At 44.1% G+C, this 6,877-nt stretch overlaps 1 non-coding gene across 1 annotated transcript; it reads left to right on the top strand.

Annotated features, from left to right (window-relative positions):
• Positions 1–2,495: 2,495 nt before the first annotated feature.
• LOC131739128 (U2 spliceosomal RNA) lies at positions 2,496–2,686 on the top strand. Its single transcript, XR_009330295.1, has one exon. It is a non-coding gene; the product is annotated as a U2 spliceosomal RNA (small nuclear RNA).
• The last annotated feature ends 4,191 nt before the right edge of the window (positions 2,687–6,877 follow it).

The raw sequence follows: 6,877 nt of genomic DNA, 5'->3' as shown, positions 1-6,877 counted from the left end.
ACTGGTTTCCAGCTGCCTGGATCCAACGGGGTCCAGGTCAAAACAACAGCATATATGGACGATGTGTCACTCATTTGCACCAACACATCGTCGGTACCTCGGATTAGTAATATCCTTGAGAAGTACTGCACGGCGACTGGGGCAGTGATTAATAAGTCCAAGAGCGAAGTCTACGTGTCTAAAAATTGGCAGGTAGATAGGGAACTGTCGGACATGTACCCTGTCAAAAAGGACAAAATCAAGATTCTGGGCCTCATTTTCGAGAACAATAGCTCGGGGGCCCAGAGCTGGACGGCGGCCATTAACCAGGTCCGTAAAAAGATTGGCGGATGGAGCACAAGATCCTTAACAATGACGGGTAGAGTATTAATAACCAAGTCTATACTGTTCCCCATCCTCTCTTATGTAGGAAAAATCTTTCCCCCAGACAGGACCACCAAAAAAGTGGTGGACCGCATTATCCACCGCTTTATCTGGGGCAGCAAGATGGAGAGGGTAAAGCGAGCCACCCTGAGTAAAGCCGACAAGAAGGGAGGTAAGGGGGTCCCGGACGTTGTGCAGCTCACCCGAGTGCAGGGGCTCACGCAAACTATCAAGAACATCCAGGCCCTGGACAGGAAGGTATGTTACATGAATCGTTTCTATTTTGCCACCTGTCTCAGGGCCTTGGGCCTCTGCACTATTGATAACACCGTGCCGTACTCCTGGGACCCCCCATTGTATTATAGAACCTTAAGGGACACTATATATAAATTGGGCTTAGATAAAGCAAAATTGGCCTCCTGGGAATACAAGGCTGTAACTAAATATCTTGCCGGTTCCCAGGAAATTGAAAAAGTAGCTACTTTCTCCCTCACCCAAAGCCAAAAAATCTGGGAGAATGTGTCTCACAGCTGCCTCAGTAATGTCCAGAAGGATATAGCATGGAACACCGTCCACAGTGCACTCCCCACTCGAGCGTTCATGTTCAGGAGGGGACTAGCCCAAGTAGAAACATGCCCCTATGCAAAGTGCCGCAAGAGAGAAACACCAGCCCATATCTTCTGGGAGTGTGATGTGGCTGGCAGTGTCTGGCTCTCTGTCTCTGTCTTCCTAAACAGGTTTGCTGACACGGCCAAGATGACCGCTGAGACTGTGCTCTATGGGCCTGCGGGAGGAATCGATACCAGCACAGCTAAGTGCGTTTGGCGTGTCATCAATGTTGTCAAGCAGATCCTGTGGGAAGGCCGTAACGTCTGTGTCTATCACAAGCAGGAGTAAGACACTATCACCACGACCAGAAGGGCACAAACTCTTATCAAGGACTTTGTAATTCTGGACATCCGGACCCTCGGGAAGGACAAGGCCTGCGCGGAGTGGAGGATCGCCGGACTTCAGGACGTGAAGATGGAACAAAGGAAAAAACTGGAACCGCTAGCTCCTAGGAGCGGGACTACGGGGCACCGCTAAGCCTTTTATTTATTTTGTCATGCCAGCATTCCGCCCTTTTTAGCTGGCATGACCGTTTTTTCAACGGTGCCCTGGTTTTATGTAGTCTTTTTGTTTCAGTTTTATTGACTTTTATTTGATTTACGTTGAATGTTTTATTTGATTTTGTTTTGTTTTGTTTTATGTATCTTTAAGATTTTTAATGTAAACTATTAAAAGTTACATTTTAAGTGTTTTAAAATTTTAGAATTTTAACTCACTGTTCTATACACTGTCCCTTTTCCCCTGTCCCTGTTTTAGATCTAGTTTTATGTTCACTTTTGAACTTTTTTAGAGAGCACTCCCCGGCCCTCACAAACACTGGTTTTTTATAGATGGTTCTTTTTTTCCAGTCACTTTTAAAGCAGCACAGGTTTTTTTCATGTTGATTTTAATCTGTGTCTGTTTTAACCATGTACAAAGCACAATTGTCTTGGTGTTTTTAAATGTATTTTAAATGCTTTTAAAACAAAATGTATGTCTGTATGCATGAATGTCATCTTTAAAAGAAATGTAAAATGAATGAAAAAAACGAATGGGTGTAAATGTAAAAAATGTAAAATCTCTTTCTCTCTTTCTTTCTCTCTTTCTCTCTTTCTTTCTCTCTTTCTTTCTTGCTGTCTTTCTTTCTTTTATTCACATGTGGTGATGATGTAGACAGCAGCAGGTTGTTTCCTGGGAGCATGCAGCTAACCAGACAAGTGTGGTGGAACATGTCCCTATGCCAGGACCTTCTTAGCAAGCCAGCCAGCCAGCGAGGCACAGTTGTAGTTACCCAAGGCACCTTGCACAGCATAGCAGCTTGGCATGACTATTTGTAAGACGCACTCCGCCAGTTTATGTTTTGTTTTTGGTGTTATGTGTGTGTTTTTGCTTTGTTTTGTTTCCTCCTGCTTAAATTGCACATTTCCCCTCTGGAAGCAGCAGCCCGTTTTTTGGGGGTCTGCTTGTGCTTGGAATTTTGCACCCACCTTTGAATCCCCCTGTGCCGTCCGGGCTGGGGGGCCCCGGGCAAGGGCCAAGTCGCCATCGCTTCTCGGCCTTTTGGCTAAGATCAAGTGTAGTATCTGTTCTTATCAGTTTAATATCTGATACGTCCCCTATCAGGGGACCATATATTAAATTGATTTTTGGAATCGGGAGATGGAACAGGGGCTTGCTCCGTCCACTCCACGCATCGGCCCGGTATTGCAGTACCTCCGGGAACGGTGCACACCTTTCTCTAACGTTGGTCAAAGTCAGATCTGGATCTCTCCTGTGAGCATTTTGTCTACCCCTGCTGGAGGGAGAGTGCCAGTGTTGATGCAAGTTTTCCCGCCGTTTTACTTCTTTTTTTTCTTTCTCTCTTTCTTTCTTTCTCTCTTTCTTTCTCTCTTTCTTTCTTGCTGTCTTTCTTTCTTTTATTCACATGTGGTGATGATGTAGACAGCAGCAGGTTGTTTCCTGGGAGCATGCAGCTAACCAGACAAGTGTGGTGGAACATGTCCCTATGCCAGGACCTTCTTAGCAAGCCAGCCAGCCAGCGAGGCACAGTTGTAGTTACCCAAGGCACCTTGCACAGCATAGCAGCTTGGCATGACTATTTGTAAGACGCACTCCGCCAGTTTATGTTTTGTTTTTGGTGTTATGTGTGTGTTTTTGCTTTGTTTTGTTTTCTCCTGCTTAAATTGCACATTTCCCCTCTGGAAGCAGCAGCCCGTTTTTTTGGGGTCTGCTTGTGCTTGAAATTTTGCACCCACCTTTGAATCCCCCTGTGCCGTCCGGGCTGGGGGGCCCCGGGCAAGGGCCAAGTCGCCATCGCTTCTCGGCCTCTTGGCTCAGATCAAGGGTTGCGATCGGTAGTGGGTTTTGGATACGTGCAATTGTAGATTGTTTTTGCTAAGTTTTTTTCTCCTTTTTGTTGTACAGGTGCCCCGGAGCTGTTTTCTTTTCTTGGAGGAAAGGGTCTAGAAGGAGCAGAGCAGGAGGCAGTTTTTTCTACTGGGGTAGGGCCCTTCGGGGCTGGTTCTTTCTTTTTTCTTTTTGTTGTTTTTTTTGTTTAGAATGTATTTTTCTAAGTTTGGAGTGAGGCGACACTGCTGTGTGCGCTTTAGTTTAAAGCAGTGTTTCAGAGAGGGAAATGGGAAGACTGAACTGACAAGGTTTGAGTTCAGTAGAAATGTGTTACAGAGGATACTGGGGTTTAGTGCAGGTGAGATTTATTGTCTCATTCCGTTGACTAATGGCTCTTCTTGGGATGTTAGTTTTGTGAATGATACAAGTTTTAGGAAATTTTGGCGAGTAAGAGATGAGTTGGGGCCTAATGAGGTGTTAGAGAAATTCGAGGTTGAAGCTTTAACAGATAACTCTGTGAAAACAGTGGTTGTTAAAATGTTTAATGAAACCGTGTCAGAACAGGATGTGAATACCTGGTTAGCGAGGTATTGCTTGATTAAAAGGGCTGCTGTGAAAGTGGTAGACTCAGATGGAATTTGGAATGGTTCATGGAGGATTTTAGTTAAACTTTATCATAATGCTACAGGGTATGGTGGGTTTAAGCACATTCCCTCGGATATAATTTTGGGACCAAATAGAGGTTTTGTGTTTTATCAGGGCCAACCAAAGTTGTGCAGGAAGTGTGGGGAGATGGGGCACCTGGCAGTGGCCTGTAAAAAGGAAATTTGTGGCGTGTGTAAGGAGGTGGGCCATTCTTCAATGGATTGTGTGAGCGAAAGGAAATGTAACCTGTGTGGAGAAGAGGGTCATTTGTTTAGAGACTGCCCACAATCCTTTGCAAACAAGATAAGAGCAGGAAAGGTTCAGATTTATCTAGTGATTTGGCTGTTTCGCCATTTTCTACGGAGAGTGTTGAGTCAGAGGAAGAAGCCTTTGAGGGTGGTGTGGTGAAGGGGGATGGTAGTGCCGGTGTGCTGAGTTGTTCGGATGTGATTGGAGGAGAGGGAGGAGGCATGTCTGAGAGTCAGTAGGTTGTGTCTGAGACCCCCATGAGTGGAGTAGAGGGGGGTGGGGAAAAGGGGGACCCTGTGATTGATGGAGAGATGGGTGAGAATGAGATTGGAGAAGAGAATGGCGGGATGAGTGGGGTGAAGGAGTTTGGGGAAATGAATAATAATAAGCCTGGTGTGAGTGGTGGGAAGGGGTCAAAAGGGGACAAGGCTGCAAAGGAGTCGGAGAATTGGAATAATAATGAACCTGTACGAAGAGGGAGGAGTGCTACAGTGGTTGAGAGGGAGAGGGGGAATAGGAGTGTGTCTGGTGAGAGAGGGAGGAGTACTGGAAAGGGGGAAGCCGGTGCTGGTTTTACCAGGAGTATACAGAGAAGTGCTAGTGTGATTGAGATTATGGATGTGGAAAAGGGAACTGACAAAAGGAAAAAAGAGAAGTGGGAGTTGGCACAAAGCAAAAAAACAAAGAAGACAAAAAATAGGGATGAGAGTGGTGAGTCTGAGCAGGATGAGGAGCGGGAAGGAGGAGAGAGGAGTAATGTCTCCTCCTTGTTCCCTGGTTCGTCTCCAAGCAGTGAGATAGGATCCCCTATTTTTGATGGGGGAGCGAGAGATTTTGGGAGTGAAAGTGTGTATGAGAATGTACAAAATCTCGTTGAGACGATGAGTATGAGTAAAAACAGTTAATTTTTTGATATGGCAGTACAATTTTTTCTCTCTTTGATGTTGCTGATAACATCCTTAAACGTGAGAAGTGTGAAGAGTGAAGGAAGATGCAAAACAGTTTTGCATTTTCTTGGAACAGTCAATACTGATGTTGTGTTCTTGCAAGAATGTGGGTTACCCTTCCGAGATAACCATGTGGATAGGGAGAGAATGTGGGTACATGGCGAGTCTGTCTGGTCAGGGGGGAATGGCTGTAGAGCAGCTGGAGTGGGGATTCTTTTTAAAAACAGGAATTTTGTGATGGAGAGTAAGGAAGTGATAGAATGTGGGAGAATGCTGGTTGTAGATGTGAATTACCTGGGGAAAGCTTTGCGTTTTATTAATGTGTATGCATCCCCAGATAAGGAAGAAAGATTTGAACTTTTTAAGGAAATAAGGAAGCTCTTAGATACGACATGTGTGTGTATTTTGGCCGGTGATTTTAATACAGTGCTGAAGGCATCGGATAGAAGAACGAAGCCTGAGGGAGTTAAACTGGATAAAACGTCAATAGTTTTAAATGAACTTGTAATGGATTTTAGACTCTTAGATGTCTTGAAAGTTGTGAAGCCCAGTGAGGATGTGTACACATGGGTGAGTGAGGATGGAACAAAAGCTTCTAGAATAGACTTTATTTTTTCTTCAAGCAGTGTGCGGTGGGATAAGTGTGATGTAGTGCCTGTGTTCTTTACTGACCATTGTATGGTGACGGCTAGGATGGAGGTGGAGGGGGTGTGTGAAGTGGGGAAAGGAGTATGGAAGCTGAATGTGGAGCTTTTAGAGGATGAAAGGTTGGGGAGAAAGTTTAAACAGAGGTATGAAGAGTGGCAGACTGTGAAGGATATGTATGGGTCAGTAAGTGAATGGTGGGAGTGCGTGAAAGAGAGAATCAAAAAGTTTTTTATGGCAGAAGGTAAAATTAGGGCAGCTAAAGGAAGGAAGAGAATAAATGGGTTGCAATGTAGACTGGAACATCTGTTCAAATTGCAAAAGCAGGGGTTTCCAGTTAATGATGATATAAAGGAAATAAAAAGCAAATTGAAAGAGTTGTTTGAGAAACGGTGCAAAGCTGTGATGTTTAGAAGTAAAGTGCAATATATTGAAGAAAATGAGAAATGTACAAGGTTTTTTTATAAAAAGATTGTGGATAAGAAAAAGGCAATGACTGGCCTAAAAGATGAAGATGGCAATATTAAAAAAGATACCAAAGGAATGATAGAGGTGGTGGAGGACTTTTATAGTACTTTATATAAGGAAAAAAATATTGAAGAGAATGTGATGGAGGAATTTTTGGAGGAGTTGGACTGTGAGGAGGGGAAAGTTTGAAAAAATCTTTAGACCTGAAGGAAGTGACAGAGGCAATGAAGTCTTTTAAACTGGGGAAAGCGCCTGGGAGAGATGGCTTGCCAAGGGAGTTTTACTCCAAATTTTGGGAAGTTGTAGGTCCTGACATTTTAATGGTTTATAATGAAATTATGGCTGTGGGGGAAATGCCGCCCTCTTTTAGAGAAGGGATCATTACCCTGATTTTCAAAAAGAACAACAGAGAGGAGCTGAAAAATTGGAGACCAATAAGTCTGCTAAATGTTGATTAGAAATGTTTGGCAAAGATTTTAACTTCAAGAATAAAAGCGGTGATTGATAGTGTAATCCACCCGGACCAGACCTGTGCTGTGCAAGGGCGGAGGATAACAGACAGCCTCATTTTGTTAAGAGATTCTGTGTTTTATGCCTGTGATCGAAATTATCCTTTGTGTGTG

This window comes from Acipenser ruthenus, chromosome 10 (assembly GCF_902713425.1).
Source record: "Acipenser ruthenus chromosome 10, fAciRut3.2 maternal haplotype, whole genome shotgun sequence".
In the NCBI taxonomy this organism is placed as follows: domain Eukaryota; kingdom Metazoa; phylum Chordata; class Actinopteri; order Acipenseriformes; family Acipenseridae; genus Acipenser; species Acipenser ruthenus.
This window is presented reverse-complemented; position numbering and strand designations above follow the sequence as displayed.